The following is a 26,122-nucleotide window of genomic DNA, read 5'->3' as shown; positions in this document are numbered from 1 at the left end:
CCAATCCCACTCTTTGGGTACTCCTAGCACTTGCCATGGGGTACCATCAGGTGTAACTCCTTTGCCCTGATTAAAGATCTTAATTTTGTCTTATGGATTGACTTTTCATTAATTTCAAGATTGACCCATTTTACAGATGAGGAAACCAAGGCACAGAGAGGGCAAGGGACTTCCCCAAGATCACAGGTGGTAAAACTAGCAGGCAAGTTTCAAAGTCAGGTCCCGTGATTCTAAATCCAATTCTTTCCACTGTTTCCCCCTTCATTCTCTCTGTAGTGCTGAGTACTTACTAGAACTTGGGTGGTGGGTGTGCCCTGGCTCAGCCTTTCTGGACATGAGGATTCCCTTCACTGACCTCAGCCTTCGTTTTCTCATCTGTAAAATGGGGATAATATTGTTGTTACCTCCTCCTCTGCTGTTCGATTTAAATGAGGTTATATAAAGAACTCAACTAGCCTTATTCAATTGGAAATCAAAGGAACGCCCATCAATTGGGGAATGGCTAAACAAGCTGTGGTATATCATGGTGATGGAATATTATTGTGCTCTATGAAATGACAAGCAGGATGATTTCAGAAAAACCCAGAAAGACAGACATGAACTGACGTATGGTGAAGTGAGCAGAAACAAGAGAACATTGTACAGAGAAAGGGCAATATTGTTTGAAGAAGAACTATGAAAGACTTAACAATTCCCACCAATACAATGATCCAAGAAAATCCCAAAGGGTAATTGATGAAACATACTATCTACCTCCAGAGAAAGAACTAATATTGATGGAACAGAGACTGAAGTGAATTCTTCACTTTCTTTCATTTTTTAATTCCTGTATGAAATTACTAATGTGGTAATTTTTTCCATAATTGTACATGTGTAACCTATATCTGATTGCTTAGTGCCTCAGACAGCGGGGAGTGGAAGGAGGGAAGGAGGGATAAAAATTCGAACCCCAAACTATAAATAAAAATATTTATTACTTTAAGAAATAAGCCTTATTCAAGTGTTTTATCAATGTTAGCCATAATTATTGGCAAATATACCTATGTCCCCCTGTGCACAGGCTGCCATCTCTATTTTTGGGACCTTGGGCAAGAAATTTCCAGTCTACAGGCTTAAAATATCCTGAACTCTAATTTCCTGGCTCCCCATAGCTGGTACCTCCTCCCCCCAAAAACCATCTCCAAATTACTCTGTGTGTCTTATTTGTACAGTTATTGACAGACATGTTATCTCCCTTATTTAGATGGAGAGCTCCCCGAAGGCAGAAATGGTTTTTTTTTTTTTTTACCTTTCCTTATACTCCCATCAGTTGTCGCAGTGTCTGACACATAGCAGGCAGTTATGCTTGTTTTTGTAATAGTTTTTTTTTAAATAAAAGTATTTGATTATTTTCCAGTTACATGTAGAGATAGTTTTCAACCTTTGTTTTTATAAGATTTCCAATTTCCACTTTTTCTCCTTCCCTCGCCTCCCTCCGCCCCTCCCCTAGACAGCAGGTAATCTGATATAGGTCATATATATATATAATAACATCAAACATATTTCTGCTTTAGTCATGTTATAAGAGAAGACTCAGAGCAAAAAGAAAAACCTCAAAAAAGAAAAACAACAGCACCAAAAACCAAAGAAAAGGGGATACTGAAGAAGGAGCCCGGACCAGCCAGTATTGTGAATCATAGGGAGAAGTTTGTGATAAGGCACTTGCCCACGGGTGGGTAGTAGTCCTTGGTGGCTGGCTGACAAAGTGGATTTCCTGCCATCCTGATCTAAAGGCCCCCTTTTACAGGGAGGGGCAAACCAAGCAGACATGAGAGACCAGGTGTACACACATGCTTCCCTGGGACAGTATTGATAAATCCCCAAAGCTGTCAAGGATGGACTAAGGATATAGCAGTGTGCCTGGAGGATGCCCCTGTGCACATAACCTCCCCTTTTGTAATGGGGTGAATGGGAGGCCAGGTGCCCTAATGGGGTGAACTGGAGGTCAGATTTCCTTTCTGGCCATACAGCTAAAGCCAAGGACACCATCCCCTGAATGGGATTTAGACTCCTGACAACCCCCAGAGCAGTGGAGAAAAGGGGTGATCTGGGGCAGAGGCTGGACTCAGCCTCTTTCATCCAGGCATGAGGAGACAAAATCAGACCAGGAGCTGGGAGGGACATGGGGGCACCCAGGCATGTCTGACCCTGAGCATACCTGGGCTGTAGGAAACTGAGGGCAATTGCTCCTGGGCAACTTCCTTCCCCCCACCCCTGAATGAAGGAGTGTTGAGGCAAAGGGCTGGGATCCCACGAAGGCTCCAGCATGCTGCACTACCCACAAAGAGCCTCACCCAGGGCACCCACAGGGGGCCACAGGACACCCTGAGGGGGCCCACGCATGGAGCCAGGAGCCCCTGGAGGCTGAGAAGAAGGCATCCTGATCAGACAGCTGAAGGGATAGGGACAGTGGGGGACTCCCAGAATAGAAAAATCTCTCCACTGATTCCTACTCTGCCTGCAATTTGTACTCTTAGAGACTTGCCCAGAACATGGAGACCTTAGGTGACTCAGCCTCCTCAGTAAATACAGGCAATACATGGCAGAAGGTTGAGGGTCAGCCCAAAGACGGTCTTCCAGGTGTCCCCTGCCCTGAGATGCTGGGAGACCAATGACCATGCTCTTCTACTTGTGTGAAGGAGAGGCAGCCAAGTCAGAGCCTCACTAAGCAGGTGAGTCCAGGGAAATGGGCAAGCAGCTAAGTCCAGAGGCTATGCCCCAGGCAACGTGTTCACGTAACCCACTGACCAGGACAAAACCTGGAGGAAATATGTACCAGAAAATGGCTGCCCTTAGCTTTGAAGGAGTTTTGTTAAATAACTAGCCAGTTTGGGCCAAGCCTTGACCAGTGCCAAATCAGGGAAGCCCAAGCAGAGTGTCAAAGAAAAGTTCACCCTGGAGTACACAAAGAAAGAGCAGCCACTGGGAGAGACTAGATGTGGTCTTTGTAGCAGCAGTAGAGCTGGGACTCCAGTCCGGACCCTCTGACTCCATATCCCACTATTCTTGTCCAAAGCCTCCTCAAGTCTCTTCCATGTGCTCTCTATCTGCTGCCTCCATGCCCTCTTCACCCAGTCCTTACCTTACGTCACCAAATGGGTCCACAGGATCATAGACTGATGTCTCCAGCTCAAAGCACCCTCAGAGTGCACCTAGTCCAATCTCCTCCTGCTACAGAGGAAAATAAAGACCAGCGAGGTATAGGGACTCGCCCCAAATCACACGTAGGATCAGAGATATAGAGTTGGAAGGGACCTCAAAGGTCACCTAGTGGAACCTCATTTTACATAAGAAAAAACTGAAAGCACAGACTTAGTAATGTAGAATGTGAACTGAGATTTTCCACACTCAAAATTGAGTGGTGTAGCCATATATATGATGTTGCTTTTAATACTCTCATCTCACTGGTGTACCCATATCTCTAGATGTTCTAAGCCTAGAAGCATGAGAGGTAAATTTCTTTCTTAAACGTCAAAAGAAAAGTCATTGGGGCAGATAGGTGGCACAGCGGATAGAGAACTGGCCCTGGTGTCAGGAGGACCTGAGTTCAAATCAGGCCTCAGACACTTAACACTTACTAGCTGTGTGACCCCGGGCAAGTCACTTAACCCCAACTGCCTCACTAAAAAAAAGAAAAAGAAAAAAAAGAAAAGAAAAGTCACTGGCAAAAACTATCCAATTTTAGCTGGTGAGCATTCAACAGCTTCTTGTTGGCCTGAATTGAATCCTTTGGTGGAATTGCTATCTATATCCGACTCTCTAATGTAAGAACTTTTTAATACCAGTTTTAACATTTTCTTTCTTTCTTTCTTTCTTTTTTTCTTTCTTTCTTTTTTTTTTTTGCAGGGCAATGAGGGTTAAGTGACTTGCACAGGGTCACACAGCTAGTAAGTGTCAAGTGTCTGAGGCCAGATTTGAACTCAGGTCCTCCTGAATCCAGGGCTGGTGCTTTATCCACTGCGCCACCTAGCTGCCTCCCAGTTTTAACTTTTACCAAAATGAGTTTTCAAGGATTTACAAAAAAAAAAAAAAAAAAAAAAAGATTTACACAAGAGCTTAGGTTACATGAGATGTCAACAGATATACAAAATATTACTTCAGCACCAAAGACCCTGGACAGCTCTGCCAGATTTCCCCTATGTAAACCAGCTAATCTAGTAATACATATGCATCAGGCAGACCCCAATGGGACCTGATAGCACAAGCACAGGTAGCTTGATGGCACAGGGGTTAGAGGGCTGGCCCTGAAAACAAGACTTATCCTCATGACTTCAAATGTGGCCTCAGACACTTATTAGCTGTGTGACCCTAGAGCAGTCACTTAACCCTCTTTGCCTCGATTCCTCATCTCTCAAATGAGCTGGAGAAGGACACAGAGAACCACTGCAATATCTTCTGCCAAAACAAACCCAAATGGGGTCCCAAAGACTCACATGACTGAAATGACCCAACCATTCATTCCATTGACGCTTCACAGTGTAAACACAGCATTCAACAGGAGGCCCAAGCTCCCCGGTGGAAGGTTGTCTAAACCCACTTCTGGGGCTGGAGTCCCATTAAGGAGCCACTCTCAAGCATCATCATGCCAACATAGAGATCTAAGGAGCATAATAAGGTTGAAGCTGGACCCCACCAAAGGGACAGTGGTGTGTTGTCCTGATCCCAAGGGCTTTGTCCTTGGTGGATGTGTGACCTCCACCTAAGGATAGATTTTGGGGAGGGAGACAAGGCCATTGGAGAGGGACGAAGAGTTGTCTTGACTTTTAGATGCCCAGCCAATCAGTCAAGCATTTATTAAGTGCCTGCTGTGTATGTGCCAGGTACTGTGATCAAGGACAAATGCTTTATACTTTGCATTTTTCACCAGGTCAAATGTAAAAGCTGTCCTAGATTTGTTATGTTATTAGCCTGATTGCTAACAAGCAAGTGTAAGGCCCTTTATTTACCCTTTCTATGTGGAGAATTAAAAGCCAGATTCTCATGTGCCCTGGGAAACCATGGTTTGATGGCAAAAGCTGCTTGGGAGGCAGAATTGTATCATGGAAGAAGTTTGGCTACCATGCCATCATAGGACCTGGGTTCAAATGTTGCCTCGGATCCTTAGTACCTGAGTGACCCTGGGCACCACCTTAACTTGACTGAGCCTCAGTTTCTTCTCACTTGGCTAGGAGGAGCTCAGTGAGGTCACCAGAGTGCCTGGGATCATGTCTGTTCCCTTCCCTGATGCTTCCTTTAAGTGTCTTCTAGTGCATCTTATTCTGCAGTCGGTCTCTATGGTTTCCTTTCTGTGGCTCTGCCCGTCTCTGGCTCAGCATCTCTATGCCTATCTTTGTTTTGTTCTCTGTCTCTCTGTCTCTGTCTCTCTCTCTCTCTCTCTATATATATATATATATATGTGTGTGTGTGTGTGTGTGTGTGTGTGTGTGTGAATATATAAAATATATAGAATAAAAACATAAAAATGAATATACAAATATGCATAAATATAATAGATAAAACATAGATATAAATATGTAAAGCTAAAGATTACACACAAACACAAACATATATATATATATATATGTATATACATCTTTGTGTACATAATAGTGTATGGCTGGGTATCTCCTGATATTTTCTGGTCCCTGGTGATTTAAATCTGCTCTGAGCTGACAGGTCAGGACAGAGCTGGGAAGAAGCCCTCCCCTCCTGCCACCTGGGCATCATAATGGAGGCCAGATAAGGAGGTAGCCTGAGTGCCAGCAATTCAGAATTGCATGTATCCTTGACAACCACCAGTCACCATGGCAACCTGTGATTAGAACTAGGAGAGGATGCCTGGCTGAACACTCCACTGTGCCTCTAGAGAGTTTATATTCCCCCAAAGGTGGGGTGGCCAGCCTGATCTGGATTTCCCCTGGACAAAGTGTGAGAGCATCATCCTACTCCCTGCTCTGTGAACAAGCCAGAGGCAAGCACCAGGGGGCCCAGGGCTTGGGCTATTTGGCACAGGGCACTTCAATGCCTGTTTATGCTTCCACATTTACATTGATGAAATGATTCACCTCATCAGTAGTTGTCAGTGACTGAGCCAAACCAGCTAGCTCCAGCCACTCATACAATGGAAGGGAGTTGAGCTCTGCTGGGTTTACATGAGCCCATTCTTTCTTTTTTTTTGGAGCCCATTCTTTCACAGGCCTTCCTGCAATGCTATACAGTGTTCTCACGACCCTCCCCACTCTGGCTGTCTGTCTCTATACTGAAGGCCTTTCTCTTGTCCCAGTCAGAGGTCCCTCTACAGCACTGACATTCTTCTGCCTTCCAAGGTCCCTTTCAGCTCTGGCATTCTGTGATGCTAAGATGATCCTCCCAACCTCTGAGATTTTCTGTTCCAGGGTCCCTTGTAGCCCTGACATTCCATGTTCTCTGATCTCTGGGAATTCCCAGATCTTACATTCTGTGATCTAAGGATGCCAGCCCTGACATTCCATGGTCTCTGATCTAAGTGTAACAGCACCTGACAAGCACGAGCTCAGGTTTAAAGTGAGCCTAGAGCTAATATAATGTCCCACCTCAGTCCACATGGTTCCCTGTTCTGCAGCTTTAAGGAATTTCTTTTAGATGGAACATTAAGGGTTAGGAAAATTCCTAACATTTAGTCAGAAGTTGGACTCTCTGCTTAAACTGACACTTATCCCTGTCTCTATTTTACCCTTGGCCTCTCTGTGGTTGAGGAAAAATTCAAATGACTAGAAACCTTTGTGTAACTAAAAAGCAGATTCCTATATTGTCTGTGACCAGACAGGTATTAAGAGGGGAAGTTGGGGAAGGAGCAGACCTCTTCTTGGAACTATCCTTAGGCCTGAAGGAGGCAGGTGCACTGGTGGCCCCAGCCTGGGTTTTCTACTCTGAGATGCTCATAGAGCCAGTGTCCATCTTTGATATTTTTCTTCTCTGCCAGAGCTCAGTCCCACCTTTTCTTTCTCCTGGTGCTGACTGACCCAGCTTTTTAAGTCTGCTACTTCCTCTCTGCTTCCAAACCCTACGAATCTCTATCTACTTTTGAAATGGGTCATCTCTTTCATACAAGTTCTGAAATGCAGGAACAAATCACTTAAGGCAGTACTTTTGGTTATATTGTGGGGAGGTGCTGACTGACCCAGCTTTTTAAGTCTGCTACTTCCTCTCTGCTTCCAAACCCTACGAATCTCTATCTACTTTTGAAATGGGTCATCTCTTTCATACAAGTTCTGAAATGCAGGAACAAATCACTTAAGGCAGTACTTTTGGTTATATTGTGGGGAAAATAGGGTAGGGGTTTTGGGGTAAGGGTGGGGGTCCTTAGGAATTCCTTTTTAAAGAATTACACCCTCTTGCATACAAAACCAATAGAATAAGATAATAGTTTATTGTTTTTTTAAATTTTGGTGAGGCAATTGGGGTTAAGTGACTTGCCCAGGGTCACACAGCTAGTAAGTGTGTTAAGTGTCTGAGGCCGGATTTGAACTCAGCTCCTCCTGAATCCAGGGCCGGTGCTCTATCCACTGTGCCACCTAGCCGCCCTGATAATAGTTTATTTAAGGGCTGGGGAAGGGAAACCAAGAGAGAGAAATCCTTGGACTTCTTCTCATGGGGAGAAAGGCATGGCACAGAGCGTGGCTCTGAGACACCAATCTCCTCAAGTAGGAGACAGGCAGATACTTTTATAGAGGTCCGATGGTGGTCCGATGAGGTGATCGTCTATGGAAAATTCCCCTATTGAGGGAGGACCACCCCCCACTGGTGGTGGCTGGAGAAGTTGGGTGCTAGGTGGCTGCAGATCTCTTAAGCCATCTCTCTCCTCAGGACACAAAGGCAGTAGCCACACCTAATCTTATCCCCCCAGGGGTGAGGGAGACTGGAATGGAATTATTTTTGTTGGGAAAGGGAAAAGTGTTTTAGTGTCCCTGAAGTCTTCAATGTGGCCAAATATATCCCAAACCAAATCCCGGTTGATTCCAGAGCCCCTGGTCTGGCTGAGGCTGGAGGCATCAATCTCTAGGTGCTGGCTTAGATATACTAAAATTTGTACTAAGGGAAGGTTGTTTGAAGGAGCCTGCCCAGCACACCTGCCCGCAGAGCTGCTCCTTTGTGAACAAGGCGTGGGTAGGGAGCAGAAAGAGGGAAGAAGTCCCATTGAGAGTCTCTGGGAAGAGAAATTTGCCTGGGCTGATTGAGAGAAGCAGCAGGAAGCAGCCTTGGGGAAAGGCTTGAGATCTGGAGAGGAGGAGGGACTGGGCAACTTCATCCCTGTGAGTGGCAGCCCAGGCTGGTGGTACAGTTGGGAGGGGGGAAGGGCTGGGAGGACAATGAGGCTCTTCAGAGGCAGCCTAGGGTCATGGGATCTTCCAATCACAGACCCACAGAGTTGGAGAGGACTGCAGATGCCTGGCTCCTGCCCAGGCCGGAGCGCCAATCCCCTGTACGACATTCAGGACTCACGAGCATCCAGCCAGGGCTGGAGAACTAAGTCCTTTCCTCCTGAGGCAGCCTCTTCCACTTTGGGGCAGCTGCCTCATGGAGGGAGAGCAGTGACTTCAGCCTGATCCCCCTCCCTCCTCCCACCTAGAGAGAGTACTCACAGTCCTCCCTCCCCATCCCCACCATAGAGGGCTAGAGGTCTCCTCTCTGGGTATCAGGGCAGCCTGTCCACAGGGATCCATTCTAGAACCCAGTCCTGAAAGGGATGTCAGAGGGGAGTCTGGGACCCCAGAGAGGCCACATGAATTGTCATGGTCACCCAGGTGCCTAGAACCTTAGAAAGTCAGAGTCAGGATTCTAACCCAGACCTTCTGACTCCACCCCCAGTGATCCGTCCATCCCATGGAAGCTGTCTGTCACTTCAGGGAGGGGAGGAAGAGGTAAATAGGCTTCAGCAGTGTCCAGATAGACAGGATCTATCTACATGGGAAACCTTGGCCAGGAACTGCACTGGGGAGGGGCAAGTGCAGGCCCTCATCTCCGTGACAGCAGATCTCACCAGGGTTCCCTCCAGGACCCCAGGCTCAGAGGTCAATCAGGCCAGGCAGGGAGGTTGCTGGTAGAGTGGTTCAGGCGGGGGCTATCAGGGCTGGTCCCAGGCAGCCTGGCAGCTCAACCCTGGCTTAATGAATGAGCCAGTGACCTCCAGAGAGCCCTGTCGGGGAGAGTATGGAAGGAAAATTGGAAGTTCATTGATCTAAAGAGGAGGAGGCCCTTGGACATCATCTCGGCCCCAGAGAGAAAGAGGAGCTTGTCAAGGGGGTACACAGAATATTCAGCAAATAACGATATCATCCCATCCAGTGCTATACACTGGGAGAAGGAAAACGGATCTCTTGATTTCAGTTACAATGAGAATATGCAGTAGAATTTATTGCATTTCTCATTGAGTAAGTGGCATGGAAGGTTTCTTGAGAAGCCAAGGGGCCTGAAAAGGTAGGGACCCCCTGCTCTGAACCAACCGCCTGAACCTTGCCCAGAGGACGAGGGACATGGAGCCCAGCCCTGACTCCCAACACTTTCTGCTACACTCAGCCCAGGCCAGGTTCCTGCTTCCTTCTCACTTCCTACAGGCAAACACAAGCTGGTAGGCTCCCCCCTTCGGACCTCTCCTCCTAGCACACACAATCAGGCCGTGTCTCCAGCAGGACACAAGCAAGGGAAGCCACACGATTTCTCCTGAGGGTAAAACCACATGGCAATCCCCAGAAAGGTCAAAATCTCTAGAGAGGGTCTAGTCTGGGCATTCTTCCCCTCTCTCATCTCTTTTTTTTACATAACTAATTAAAAAACATGTTACTGTTCATTTATTATTTACATTCTTTTTGTTTTAAATTTTCTTATAATTTTTTTGCAGGGCAAGGAGGGTTAAGTGATTTGCCCAGGGTCACACAGTTAGTAAATATCAAATGTCTGAGGCTGGATTTGAACTCAGGTCCTTCTGAATCCAGGGCTGGTGCTTTTTCTACTGTGCCACCTAGCTGCCCCCCATTTTACATTTTGAGTTCCAAATTCTCTCTCTCTCTCTCCTTTTTGTGGCTCCTTCCCCCACTGAAAGGCAAGCAATATGACATCAGTTATAAAAGTGAAACCATGCAAAACCTATTGCCATGTGAGCCATATGAAAAAAGCAAGAAAAATAAAATAGTGAAAAAGTGGATTTCAATTGGCATCCAGAGTTCTTCAGTTCTCTCTGCAGGAGGGGAACATTCTGTCATCATGAGTCCTTTGGAAGTGTCTTGATCATTGTATACATCAGAGCAGCCAAGTTTTCCACATTGATCATCATTACAACATGGTTGTGACTGTGCACAATGATCTCCTTGTGACTGTAAGGAAATCATTGAACCCCTCTGTGTCCCAGGCAACTCCCTAATCCCTGGCTGATTGACAGGAGCAGGAGGACTCTCTTTCCCCAGGGAAAGCACAGGGCTGGATAAAATAATCATGCCAAGAAGAGAAGCAACTCACTGTGGTCCTGGTCAGACCACACCTACAATATCATGTTCACTTCTAGGAACCACAGTTAGGAAGGACATTGACAGACAGGGATGGGGAGAGGCAGGGAAACCTCAGCTTATGAGGAAAAGATGAATGGAGGAGGGTGGTATGGTGGAAGGAGCCCTGAATATAGAACCAGGACCTGGGTTTGAATTGCAGCTCTACTCCCTACAGCCTGTGTGATCCTGGGCAAGTCACCGAACCTCCCTCTCCAAGCCTGTTTCCTCTGGTTTAAGTGCAGGGGATTGGACCCTGCCAGCTCTAAATTCTATGAGTCTCTAAGTGGGTGGCATTTCACTCTAAATAGAGAAGCCAGAGGAGCTGGGGAAGCCATCCTCCCATATCTGAAGGGCTGTTACAGGGCAAAGGGATTAGACTTTGCGGTGTCTTTGGTGTGGAAACCTAGAATCAAAGGGAAACATCAAGTGCCTGGCACATAGTAGGTGCTTAATAAATACTTCTAGGACTGATTGATTAATGGATTGATTACAAGGATACAGGTTTGTCTTAAATTAACATAATGAACAACATTCCCGACAACTTTCCTAAGTGGAATGACCTAGGTTGGGAAGTAATGAGTTCCCTGTTACTGATGGACTCCAAGCAGAGATTGGAAGACCTCTTGTCAGGGATATCATAGAGAGGAGTCATTATTTCTCAAGTAGGAAAGGAGAAGCTGACTCAGTCCTTTCCTTTGAGTGGTATGCAAAATCCCTTCTCACTTCTCTTGCTCCCATTCCCACCTACCCCTACCCCTCTCTTGCTGGCCCAGAATCCTGTCTTCCTTTCCCACCTCACCGTGAAAGCTGTCCTTCCCAGACCTAGGTCTCCCTCATGCCTAGTTTTTCCTGCTCTTTGCTGTATTTGGGGGACTCACTTTTCTGCCTTTCTTGGTCCTTGCACAAGTTTCCTGATGGATGCCTCCCTTTCCTTTCTCTCCTATTCTCAGGACAGAGATCCCTTGAGACAATAATAATGATAGAACAACTCATATTTCTGTATAACTTTGAGATGGATACACTATTTTCCTGACAAAAGCCCTGTTAGGTGGGGAATGCCAGAATCACCCCCATTTTACAGAAGAGGAAACTGAGGCTAAAAGAGGATATTGGGCAAGAGAAGCAGGGGACTGAATGAGAAAATGACAAAGAAGTTCCCAGTCAGTGCTGCTGGAAGGAAGGGCCCCCATCAGAGCTGGGCCCTCTTGTCCCCTCCCATTCACTCAAAGAGCTTTGACCAATAGATAGTTCATATATTTATATTGCTTTACTGTACAGAGATCAGGATAGCTAGGTGGCTAAGTAGATAGAGCTCTGGGACCAGAATCAGAAAGAGCTGAGTTAAAATCTGGCCTGAGACACTTACTAGCTTGTGACCCTGGGCAAGTCACTTAATCCTGTTAGCTTCAGTTTTGTTATCTGTAAAATGAGCTGGAGAAGGAAATGGAACAGCACTACAGTATCCACCAAGAAAACCCCAGGTTGGGGAGCAGCTAGGTGGCACAGTGCATGGAGCGCCGGCCCTGGATTCAGGAGGACCTGGGTTCAGCTCCAGCCTCTGACACTTGACACTTGCTGGCTGTGTGACCTTGGGCAAGTGACTTAATTCTCATTGCCCCGCAAGTAAATAAACAAACAAATAATGAATGAATGAATGAATGAATAATAAAAGAATTAAACAAAGGGCAGCTAGGTGGCACAGTGGATAAAACACTGGCCTTGGATTCAGGAAGACCTGAGTTCAAATCTGGCCTCAGATACTTGACACTTACTAGCTGTGTGACCCTGGGCAAGTCACTTAACCCCCATTGCCCTACCAAAACAAAACAAAACAAAAAGAATTAAAAAAAAAAGAAAACCCAGGTGGGGGTCATGAAGAGTCTCACAGAACAGAACAACAAAAGTATAGAGATTCATTCTACAGAAGAAAAAATTTTTAAGAAAAATTCAGGAAAACACATCAATACATTGAAAATGTTTGAAAATAAATTCATGCCTTTTACAGACAGTGTTTCTGATAAAGGCCTCATTTCTAAAATATATAGGGAACTAAATAAAATTTATAAGAATTCAAGTCATTCTCCAATTGAGAAAAAGTCCAAGGATATGAACAGGCAGTTTTCTGATGAAGAAATCAAAGCTATCTATTCCCATATGAAAAAATGCTCTAAATCCCTATTGATTAGAGGGATGCAAATTAAAACAACTCTGAGGTACCCCCTGACACCTATCAGATTGGCTAATATGACCAAAAAGGAAAATAATAAATGTTGGAGAAGCTGTGGAAAAATTGGAACACTAATGCATTGTTGGTGGAGCTGTGAACTGATCCAACCATTCTGGAGAACAATTTGGAACTATGCCCAAAGGGCTATAAAGCTGCGCATACCCTTTGACCCAGCAATACCATTATTAGGTAAAAAATATTTATAGATGCTCTTTTGTGGTGACAAGGAATTGGAAATTGAGGGGATGCCCATCAATTGGGAATGGCTGAACAAGATGTGGTATATGAATGTAATGGAATACTATTGTGCTGTAAGAAACGATGAGCAGGAGGATTTCAGAGAAACCTGGAAGGACCTACATGAACTGATGCTGAGTGAGATGAGCAGAACCAGGAAAACATTGTACACAGTATCAACAACATTGTGTGTTGATCAACTGATAGACTTGACTCTTCTCAGCAGTGCAATGGTCCAAGATAGTTCCAAAGGACTCATAATGGAAAATGCTCTCCAAATCCAGAAAAAAAGAACTATGGAATCTAGATGCGGATTGAACCATACTATTTCTATTTTTTTCCTTTTTTGAAGTTTTTCCTTTTTGCTCTGATTCTTCTTTCACAGCATGACTAATGCAGAAATATGTTTAATGAGATTGTACGTGTATAACCTATATCAGATTGCTTGTTGTCTTGGGGAGGGGGGAGGAAGAAAAATTTGAAACTCGAAATCTTATAAAAATAAATGTTGAAAACTATCTCTACATAATAATATAATATTAATATATCATTATATTATAATAATTTTAATAATGAACATATAATAATATGATACCAATGTAATATAATATAAATGATGAAATACTTTTATGGAAAAAAAGAAGTGTGGGTTAGGAAGACCACTTTGGTAGCAGAGTGGAGTATGGACTGCAGTGGGAGAGATTTGTGGCAGGAAGACCAACCTGTAGCTATTATATTAATCCAGCCTTGAGGGGATGAGGGATGTCTACCCTGAGTCTTTTCTTCTCCAGAATAACCACCTGCAATTTCTTCTGGTATTGAAAGGGTTGGCCTTTATCACATGGATTAGACAGAGGGCAGCAATCAGAGTAATGGTGGATCTTGCAAACAGAGATTCAGACTTGATGTCAGAAGCACCCACCCCACACTGATTAGAAGAATCCCAAAGTAAGTTGAGTCCTAGACTGCCTCCTGACCTGCCTTTAGCTTGCTTTGCTCCTTCAGCTAGTCTGGCTTGGCTGCCCTGGCAGTGGCAACAGGTTGGCAGTTGAGTGGAGTTGAATGGCCCCTTCTCTACAGGAGTTGCTTCCCCACGGATGGCTGTGAGACATGGGTCTGACTGATTTTGTTGATTGTCACCTCTGTACCGCCTCAAACTTTTTGAACCTGGATATGGCATTCCCAATTCTCCCAACTCTTTCACGTATACAGTTGTTATGATTCATCTCCCTCTCTGACTCTAATATACAAGAAAAGTCTTGGCCCTGCAGGACCTGCACTCAGGAGGAGCTGTCCTTTGGAGAGTGTCAGTGAATCCAGAAGCCTCTGAGCAGATCTCTCTCTTGTGCCAGGCTCTTCCAGGAGGCTTGAGCACTAGCAATCTTGTTCTGATTCAATGTTGGAAACAGATGAGGTCCTAGGAAGTCAGTGGACAGTTCACAGTAGCAGATTTCCTTTGAACTAACAGAGCCTTGGGGATGGGGAGAGAGGAGACAGTCTCTGAACCCTTACCCCATCATCTTTTTGGTATGGTGATGGTTCATTTGATGGTATATATTGTTTCCTGGTTTCAAGCAGAACCTGGTGAAAGGGCCACTTCCATGGAGGTTGTTGTGCAACAGAAAGAGGAGACTGTGAGCCTGTGGGCGTCTGTGATTTACAGACTGAAAGAACAGAGTTGCTTTAATGAGCACTTGTGCAATTCTGAGGGATTTGGAGCATTTTGGCATAGGGCCATGGATAGCTTGGATTTCTTCCTTTGAAAACTTCCTCTTCATAGCTTTGACCTCTTGGAAAATAACTTCTAATGATTTTTATTGAAATCAATTCCATATATATCATGCATATGCAACATTCATTAGAGAACATTGCTGCAAAGATGCTTTTCCTCACTTAACTGTTGCCACTCTAATTTAACTGCATCCGATTTGTTTGGGCAAAGACATTTCAGTGTTATAGAGGCAGAATGATCCCTTTTGTTTTCTGTGATCCTCTCTGTGGCTGGCTCTGTCATGACCTTTTCCCCATCCATAGATGTGAAAAGTCACTGCTTCTTTGTTCCTCTGATTTTCTCATGATTCCCCTTTCATATCTAATGCCTGTATCTGTTTGCAGTATTAATTGATACATGGGGTGAGGTGTTGATTTCTTTTTCTAAATTTTTATTTATTTTATTCTGACTTAAAGAAATAAAACAAGCATTTCTATAACACAGTGGGATAGAAAAACAGTATTACCCTGAGATCGCCAATATGCAATGTACAACTTGCTATTTCTTTCAAATATAGCACCCGGTTATTATGCACCTTTCTTTTTTCCCCTTCCCCTTCCCCTTCCCCGCCCAAACTTTGAGATGGCTACCATTAGACACGAATCTCTCTCTATGTGTATATATTTGTGTGTATACAGTGTACATATATATATGCATACATATGTAAGAGTGTATATGTATACATGTAAGTTTAAAAAAAAATTGTATTCGAGCTGCTTCTTCCTTCCTAGACACTTTGTAGTCAATGTGGGTATTTCTAATAGTTAGAATAACTTGGTTTCTCCAAGTTGTTCTAAAACAATATTTCTATTATTGTATAGAATGTTCTCTTGGTTCTGCTCATTCTCCTCTTCATTATTCTGTAGAGAGATCTCCATGCTTTTGTTCTCTCTCGCTCTTTTTTTTACTTTCTATCTTAAATACTTTTCTTTTCTTAAATTTTAATAAACACTCTTATTCAAAATTTTGAGTTCCAACTTCTCTCCATTCTTTTCTCCCTCCCATTCACTCTCCCTGAGGCATTAAGCAATCAGATATAGGTTATACATGTACAATTATGTGAAACATGACCATATGAGTCATTTTGTATAACAAAATTCAAATACAAGAAAAAATGAAAGGAATAAAGTGAAAAACCTCATGCTGCAGTCTGTGTTCAGTCAATATCAGTTCTTTCTTTGGCAGTGGATGGAAGGCTCCATCACTAGTCCTGATTCCTTCTTTGACTTTTTGTCTTTCTCTTATGGCTATTTCTAGGATTTCCAATACAATATTGAATAATATGATGACAGTGGGCAGCTTAGTTTCCCCCCTGACCTTACTAGGAAAGCTTCTAGCTTATGCCCATTACAAACAATGCTTGCTGATGGGTTTAGCTACATGCTTGTTATCAATTTAAAGAAAAGTCTACTTATGCCTATTCTTTCAAGTGTTTTTTTCTTTTTTTTTCCTTTTTTCTGCAGGGCAGTGAGGGTTAAGTGACTTGCCCAGGGTCACACAGCAGGTAAGTGTCAAGTGTCTGAGGCCAGATTTGAACTCAGGTCTTCCTGAAACCAGGGCCGGTGCTTTATCCACTGCACCACCTAGCTGCCTCCTCAAGTGTTTTTGTTTGTTTGTTTGTTTTGTTCGTTTTTTTTTTTTTATTAGAAATGAGTAGGAGCAGCTAGATGGTGCAGTGGATAGAGCACCGGCCCTGGAGTCAGGAGGACCTGAGTTCAAATCCGGCCTCAGACACTTAACACTGACTAGCTGTGTGACCCTGAGCAAGTCACTTAACCCCAATTGCCTCACTAAAAAAAAAAAGAAAAGAAATGAGTGTTGTCCTTTATCGAATGCTTTTTCTGCATCTATTGATATCACCATATGATTTCTGTTACATTTCTTTTTGATATAATCAATTACGTTAATACTATTCCTTATGTTGAAGTATTCCTGCATTCTCAGTATGAATCCCACTTGGTCCTGTTGTCGAATCTTTGTAATATATTGTCGTAACCTTTTTGCTAGTATTTTATGTAGGATTTTTGCATCCATATTCCTAATAAAATTGGTCTTTAATTTTCTTTCTTTGTTTTTTACTTTTTCTAGCTTAGGGATCAGTATCATGTTTGTTTCATAAAGGAGTTTGGGAGAACTTCTTCTTTGCCTATTATTCGAAATAATTTACTTAAATTGGAATTAGTTGGTCTTTAAATTTTTGATAACATTTGCTTGTCATTTGATCTGGTCCTGGTGCTTTTTACTTAGGAAACTCCTTTATGGAGTTTCTTTTTGTTCTTTTTTTTCAATTTCTTTTTTTAAAACAGGTCTATTTAGGTATTCTATTTCCTCTGCTGCTAACCCAGGCAGTTTATATTTTTGTAAATATTCTTTCATTTCACTTAAGTTGTTAAAGTTTTTGGCATGTAATTGTGCAAAATAACTCCTTATAATTGCTTTGATTTCATCTTCTTTAGTGGTATATTCACCATTTTCGTTTTTGATACTAGCAATTTGGTTTTCTTCTGTATCTTTTAAAAATCATATTAACCAATGCTTTATCTGTTTTACTGATTTTTTATAATACCAGCTCCTAGTTTTATTTTTTTTTGTTTTGTTTTTGCAGGGCAATGAGGGTTGTGACTTGCCCAGAGTCACACAGCTAGTAAGTGTCAAGTGTCTGAGGTCAGATTTGAACTCAGGTCCTCCTGAATCCAGGGCTGATGCTTTATCCACTGCACCACCTAGCTGCCCTGAGCTCTTAGTTTTATTTATTAATCTCATGTTTTTCTTATACTCAATTTTATTAATTTCACCTTTAATTTTTAGAATGTCCCAGTTTAGTGTTTAATTGGGGATTTAAATTATTTTTCTTGTTTTCTTTTTAATTACATACCCAATTCATGTCTGCTCTTTCTTTTTTTTATTGATGTAAGCACTTAGAGATATAAATTCTCTTTTACTTACTGCTTTTGCTATATCCCATAGGTGATATTTCATTATTGCCATTTTCTTTAATAAAATTACTGATTGGTTCTATTATTTCGCCCATACATTCTTAAAGATTAGTTTGTTTAGAGTTCAATTACTTTTGTTTTCTGTATTTCCAGATTCCTTCAATTAATATATTTTTATTGCATTGTGATCTTTACAGGAAACATTTAATATTTCTCCTTTTAGCTTTAAAATTTTTGTGCCTTACTACATGGTTAATCTTTCTAAAGGTACCATGCACCACTGAGAAAAATGGGTATTCCCTTCTATTTCCATTCAATTTTCCCCAGATACCTCTCATATCTGACTTATCTAAGGTTTTATTCACTTCTTTAATTTCTTATTTATTTTTTGTTTAGATTTATCTAATTCTGATAAGGGAAGATTGAAATCCCCCACTATTTTAGTATTACTATTTCTATCTGTCATTCACTTACATTTTCTTCTAAAAAGTTAGATGCTATGGTATTTGGTGCATAGAAGTTTAATATTGATATTGCTTCATTATCTATGGTTCCTTAACAGAATGTAGTTTCCTTGTTTATGTCTCTTAATAAATGTATTTTAGTGGGGGCAGCTAGGTGGCGCAGTGGATAGAGCACCGACCCTGGAGTCAGGAAAACCTGAGTTCAAAACTGCCCTCAGACACATAACACTTACTAGCTGTGTGACCCTGGGCAAGTCACTTAACCCCAATTGCCTCACCCCCCCCCAAAAAAAAATTAAATGTATTTTAGCTTTGACCATCTGATATCATGATTTCCTACCCCTGCTTTTTTTGTACAGGCTGAGGCTTAACTCTGCATGTATCTCTCATTTTGAAATGTGTTTCTAGGAAGTAGTATATTGTCGGATTTTTTTTTGTAATCCATTCTGCTATTCATTTCCATTTTATGGGTTGATATCCTGTCCAATTTTGGCCAAATTGGTGTCACTTATCTCTTCTGTTTTCTACCAAATGCAACTTTGCCCAGCAACTTTGGGAAGGGAGAGAGGGAATCTGTAAGGCATTCATATGTCCATGGAAGGAGGGGATCAGCACAGGATTCAAGGACATGAAGGGTCATGGGACAGAGAAGCGAGATAATTTTGATTACATTAAATTATAAAGTTATTGCAAAAACAAAACCAAGACAACCAAGATTAGAATTTAAGCAGAGGGCAGCTAGGTGGCGCAGTGGATAGAGCACCAGCCCTGGATTCAGGAAGACCTGAGTTCAAATCCGGCATCAGACACTTAACACTTACTAGCTGTGTGACCCTGGGCAAGTCACTTAACCCCAATTGCCTCCAAAAAAAAGAAGTAAAGCAGAAACCTGGGAAATCATTTTTACATGTAGTGTTTCTGATGAAGGCCTTATTTCTGAAATATATAGAGAACTGAGTCAAATTTATAAGAATACAAGTCATTCCCCGACTCGAGAAATTGTCAAAGTATATGAACAGCTTTCAGATGAAGAAATTAAAACTATCTAGTCACATTAAGAAATGCTCCATATCAATACTGATTAGAGAAATGCAAATAAAAGCAACTCTCAGCTACCATGTCACACCTATAAGATTGGCTGATATGACACAAAAAGAAAAGTATAAATGATGGAGAAGATGTGAGAAAATTGGAACACTGATGCATTGCTGGTGGAGTTGTGATCTGTTCCAGCCATTATGGAGAACGATGTGGAACTGTGCCCAAAGGGCTAGAAAACAGGGCATACCATTTGATCCATCAATAACACTGCTAAGTCTGTATCCCAAAGAGATCTTAAAAATGGAAAAGGATCCACATGTAAAAAATATTTATAACAACCCTTTTTATGGTGGCAAAGAACTGGACATTGAGGGAATGGCTATCAATTGGGGAATGGCTAAACACGGTGGGGTATATCAAGGTTATGGAATACTATTGTTCTGTAGGAAATGATGAGTAGGCAGATTTCAGAAACACCTGGAAAAACTCTGATGAACTGATACTGAATGAAGTGAGCAGAACCAAGAGAACATTGTACACCGTAATATGATGTGATAATCAATGAAGATAGACTTAGCTCTCAGCAATAGGGTGATCAAAGCCAATTCCAAAAATTCTATCCACATCTGGAGAAAATATTATGGAGTCTGAATGCAGGTCAAAGCATACGACTTTTGCTTTTTGGTTGTTTTTTTTCTTTCTTGTGGTTTTTCCCTTTTGTTCTGATTCTTCCTTCACAACATGACTAATGTGGAAACTTGTTTACCATGGTTGTGTATTTATAACCTATAATCATATTGCTTGTTGTCTTTGGGAGAGGCTGGGGGAAGGAGGGAGGGAAATTTGGAACTCAAAATCTTATAAAATGAATGTTGAAATTATCTTTACATGTTGTTGGAAAAAATAAAATACTATTGAGTTTTTAAAAAAAAGATATTTCTGCCACTGAAACCTCTTCTAACAACCTGGCACAAAAGAGATACTCAGAGACTTCTGGTTGACTGACACTGCCCAAAGGAAGCCTGCTCCTGACTATAGAGGCTGCAAGGCCAAAACACTGATTGTATGTTAGAATCAGAGAGAAGAAAAATCATAACAACAAGTATATACATGAAAGAGTCGGGAGAATCGGAACACCATTCCTAGGCTCAAAAAAGTTGAGGAAGACCAGACTTGACGATCAACAAAATCTGAGTTGGGCACTTCCTTGTTGATTAGATTTAAATTCAAATGAATGCCTTTTAATTCATTAGCCCAATAATGCCTAGGAGGACAGAGCTCCCCTTGAATAGATGAAGGATTTGGGACTAAGTAATCAAGGGCCTCCACCAATTTCTCCTTGGAAAAAATCTAAAGGAAGTGTCAAAAACATCATGAAAATGCAAGTGGGATGAGAACTTGAGAAGCTGGAGTCGCCATGGCAACAGAGAGCTGTGACTGTTTTGCAGATTAGAGGAATTGTGCCTGGTAATTTTCCTTCTGGACATGCTCTGATTGCTTGAGGAGGATTCTCAACTCTTTCAGACAGTGGAGGCAGTTCCTTTCAAAGGCAATTGAGGGAGAAATGGGGGGCAGCATGTGCCATATGAGTCAATCCATCGCCACCACCTTGTCCAGCATCTCCCCACAGAGCCTGATGGAGACCCACCTGTGCTCTGAACCCAGAGACTTGGAAAGAACAGGCCCCCCAAGCCACCAGACCTGCTTCTAGTCCATTGGCATTGGAAGTGCAGCCCAACCTGCCCCCCATTTCTGCATCTGTCATACACCCTACACTCTGCCCCCCCCCCGCCCCGCTCCGCCATGGTCTAGGATCCAGTGACACCCTCCTCCTTGCTGCTCTTGTACAAGACACTGTGCCTCCCAACTCTGGCCATTTTCTCAGGGTGTCCCTCTTGCCTGCAGGGCTCTCCCTCCTCATCTCTGCCTTCTCCTTTCCCTGACTTCTTTCAGGTCCCACTGACAATCCCACCTTCTACACGAAGCCTTTCCCAGATCTAGCTCCTGGGCCTTTGTTCTCTTGCTTATTTCCAATTCATCCTGTATATGGTTTGTTTGAACTTCAGCTGTTTGTATGTTGCCTCCCCATGAGACTGTGAGGTGCTTGAGAAAAGGGATTGTCTGGCTTTTCTTTTCCTTGCTTTGTGCCTGGCACTCAGTAGGCATTTTATCAATGCTTATTGACTGAAAAACTTAAACACCATAGTATTCTTCATCCGCAATTGGCATGAATTTGAGCCTCTTTATCATACAGTCCATCCTATCTCCTCCCCAGCTTATTAAGGTCTTGCTTATCGCATACCCCTTGTTTTACTAGACTCCCCATCCCACACCGGTACTACCAGGTGTAGCTGCTATTCACCAAGCATACTAACACTAGTTGAAGAACACCCCTCCTGTGGTTTCCCCTTAACAATCAGCCAGTAGTCTTCCTTTCTAGCCAAGGCATTGAAACGGCACAGCAAGAACAATAGTCACAAAGCAGTTACCCAAAGCCATGGATATGCACTTGAGCACCTGAAGCCTCATACCCTTTCTATGTAGAATGTTTCTTTTAGATCTGAAAGGCCTTCTCTTTTGCCTTTCAGTATTCTTGGTTTTGCCCTTTGCACCCTTCAGTGCAGACTGTTTGAAGTCTACTTGGGCACACTATTACAACAGAAGGAAGTATAAGCTTCTGGACTTGGAACTCTATTCATCAACCATTATTAAGTGCCTACTATGTTCCAGGAACTGTGCTAACCTCTTTTTTTTTTGGTGAGGCAATTGGGGTTAAGTGACTTGCCCAGGGTCACATAGCTAGTAAGTGTTAAGTGTCTGAGGCCGGATTTGAACTCAGGTCCTCCTGAATACAGGGCCAGTGCTCTATCCACTGTGCCACCCAGCTGCCCCTGTGCCAACCTCTTTTGCAAATATTATCTCACTTGATCCTCACAACAACCCTGTGAGTGAGATGATATTCTCCCCCATTTCACAAGTAGGATGCACAGGTGAATCCACTTGTTTAGCATCACACAGCTAGCAAGTTCCTGATTTTGTCCTGACTCCAGGTTCACTGCTCCAGAGGTATATTGAAATCTCCTCTCACTGCTCTGTAGACAGTAGTCTGTGTCTTCTGCTAGGTCAGTTCATGTTTCCTTTATGAATTGGGATGTTAAGGCTTTGGGAGTGTAAATGTTTGTTATTACTGATATTTGCCTACTGTTTATGGTTGCTTGCAGTCTAATGTAGTTTTTTATTTGCATTTTGTTATTGTTTGAATATCTGCTCTTGCTTTGTCAGATATCATGATTTCACTGTCTGCTGTTTTGGAATCGCTTAATGCATCATATATTGGGGTTTTTCCTCCATCTTCCCAGGTTTGTTTCATGCATGTCTTTGTATTTCAAATGTGTTTTTTATAAATGACATATTGTAGAATTTTTTCTTCTTTACTCTGTCCTTCTTTCTCATTTTGTTTCCATTTTCCTCTATTTGTCTCTACTCTAAGTTCCTCCAGTAGACGGCAAGATTCCCCATTAGACTGAAAGATCCTCCTTTAGCTTGAAATCTCCTTGGGGGAAGGGCATGTCTTTTGCCTCTTTTGTATCTCCTGCAGTGAACACAAAGCCTAGCACATAGATGGTACTGAATAAACATTTGGTTTTTGATTGGTAATATTAGGGGAATTTCAAGTATAATTTTCCCCTCTTTGGCTCTAAATTCAGTACTATGTTCCTTCAGTTACTTTAGAGTATTGTTTTTCAAATGGCCCTGTTCCCAAGGGCTCTTTTCTCCTCACCTCTGATCACTTTTTCCTGTTATCCCTTTCTCCTGGGGGTTTTGCTCATTCGTTCCTTTTTTGTGTCCTTTATTTCTGGTTATCTATTCTTCCCCCATTTCCTCCCTCTCAGTTAGTCCAGTAGATTCCCCCCACCAACTACCAAACACAGCATGCCTCCTTCCTTCTACCTCTTTTAAATCGTTCCCTGCAGCTCCTGAAGGCTCTTTCCTCCCTTGGCCGTTTTTTTCTAATCCTCAGGTTGATCCATCATCACAAACTCTGCTGTATCTCCTTTTCATTCACCATCCCATTTGTTTTCCCACAAATATTACTGATTCACTGATAGGCAGGGCATGACCAGCGTCTGTCCGTTGCTTGTAGCACTTGGTGTTTCTCAATTTAGTTATTAAAGTCAAACACTCCGTTTCTTGGACATTGCCCACCCTGGCTTTATTTCTTTTGCGAAGGTGATGTCTGCATTTTTTCAATTGGTATTTCATTTTCCTATTTTGGAAAGTCCGGGCAGTTTACTTGTATGATTTTCCTGCATTGTAGTGCTAAGGTGTGATCCTCTGGGAGACCTCCTCTCCTCAGTCTCTATGCATCCTGTCTTCAAGATGTGTTTTCTTGAGTAGTGAGCATATTTTTCTTTAAATGTCATTGGGTTTTGCTTCTCTTCTTTTATATCGTCATTCACTTCGTAGGCAGATTTCCCTTGATCAAATGTGCTCATTATTTTTACTCTACAGGCCATACTTTATGCTCTCCAATTCCATGTGCAAATGAATACCACCCTGAGGTTTCATCCTACACCCTGAAAATTGGGAAAATGACAACAGTCAGTGTTGGAGGGCTTGGGAAGGATGGACACGCGAATGCTTTGTTGATGAGAGCTGTGAAATGGTGCAACCATTCCATAAAGCAATTCAGAATTATGCAGGTAATGTGGCTAAAATGTCCATACCCTTTGAATAAGAGATTCCATTGCTGACTTTATACCTCAAGGAAGCCATAATAAGAAAGAAGACCCTATATTCTCCAAAATCTTATAACAAGGACTTGTGGTGATTGCTGAGAGTTGGAAACAGACAGATACCTATGCATGACAGGGAATGGCTAAAGAAATCTTGGTCCATGAATATAGTGAAATAGTACTGAAATGTAAGAAGTGATGTCCCTGATGCATTCAGAGGACCATGGAAGATCCATGTGATCTGATGCAGAATGATGGAAGCAGAGCCAAGAAAACAGCTGCACAGTAAGCACAACCATGGAAGAGGAAACAAGACGCCAAAAGTAAAAGTGAGTGTAACCAAATCACAGAGATCAAGCATGATGCTGACTGAACAGATCTGAGAAACACCCCCCACCTGGCCCTTTCTAACCAGAGCTCCGTGGCTGTTACGGGTTGCACGTATTTTCAGACTTCCAAAATATCAATCAGTTTCTGTGGATTATTTGTTCTCTTTAAAACATTATTGGTCACATCTGATGGTTCTCTGGGATTTCTGGGGAAGGAAAGGGATGTGTAGGATCACCAGGGATGCACCATGCACACACACACACAGACAGAGAAACAAGAGAAACTTTATCTTTTAAAAAGAATGAAATTATGGGCAGCTAGGTGGTGCAGTGGATAGAGCACTGGCCCTGGAGTCAGGAGGACCTGAGTTCAAATGTGGCCTCAGATACTTGACAACTTACTAGCTGTGTGACCCGTGCGCAAGTCACTTAACCCCAATTGACTCACCCCCCCCCAAAAAGCCTCTAAGTTTAGGGGGGCAGCTAGATGGCGAAGTGGATAAAGCATCATCCTTGGATTCAGGAGGCCTGTGTTCAAATTTGGCCTCAGACACTTGACACTTACTACCTGTGTGGACCCTGGGCAAGTCACTTAACCCTCACTGCCCTGTAAAAAAATAAAAACAAACAACAAAAAGGAAAGAAATTAAAGCTATATCATAGAAAAAATCAGTGATATGGAAAACAAGGAATAAAAATTTAAGAATTCAATATACTATAATTCATACCTATTCTATTCCATTGATCCACCACTCTATTTCTTAGCCAGAATGAGATTGCTTTTATGATTACTGCCGTTATAAAATGAGATTGAGATCTGGTATGGCTGGACCACCTTCTTTTGCACTTTCATTGATTGCTTTGATATCTTCAGCTTTTGTTCTTCCAGATGGATTTTGTTATTATTTTTTTAGATGTATAAAATAATTTTTGATAGTTTGAGTTGTATGGCACTGAATGCATAGATTAATTTAATTGCGATTGTCATTTTTATTATATTATATTGGCTCAGCCTGACCCACAAGAAATTAATATTTTTCAGTTGTTGAGATCTGATTTTATTTGTGTGAGAAATATTTTTTCCCTGTGTTTCTATAATTCCTGGGTTTGCCTTGACAGGTAGAATCCAGGTGCTTTATATCATATTGGAGTTAATTGTTTTTAAAGGTTTAGTAGAATTCACTTGTGAATCCATCTGGTCCTGGCCATCTTTTTTTAGAAGTTCATTGATTATTTCTTCAATTTCTTTGTCAAAGACTGGGTTATTTAAGTATTTTTTCCTCTTCTTTTAATCTGGGTCATTTATATTTTGTAGATATTCACCCATTTCTTTTAAATCTCCAAATTTATCGGCATATAATTGGGCCAAATAGCTCCTAACAATTGTCTTAATTTCCTCTTTATTGCTAGTAAATTCACCATTATTGATACTGCTAATTTGCTTTTCTTCTTTGCTTTTTTAAAAATCAAATGGACAAATCCTTTATCTATTTTATTTTTTCATACAACCAGCTTCCAGTTTTATTTATTTATTTATTTTTTGTAAGGCAATTGGGTTTAAGTGACTTGCCCAGGGTCACACAGCCAGTAAGTGTTAAGTGTCTGAGGCCGGATTTGAACTCAGGTACTCCTGAATCCAGGGCCGGTGCTCCATCCACTGCGCCACGTAGCTGCCCCTCCAGTTTTATTTATTAGCTCAATGGTTTCCTTGCTTACAATTATTACCCTCTCCTTTGATTTTCAGGATTTCCAATTTGGTGTTTAATTGAGGATTTTTAATTTATTCATTTTCAATATACTTTAGTTGCATGTGCAATTCATTAATGTGCTTTTCATCTCTTTT

This window comes from Dromiciops gliroides, chromosome X (assembly GCF_019393635.1).
Source record: "Dromiciops gliroides isolate mDroGli1 chromosome X, mDroGli1.pri, whole genome shotgun sequence".
Classification (NCBI taxonomy): Eukaryota; Metazoa; Chordata; class Mammalia; order Microbiotheria; family Microbiotheriidae; genus Dromiciops; species Dromiciops gliroides.
This window is presented reverse-complemented; position numbering follows the sequence as displayed.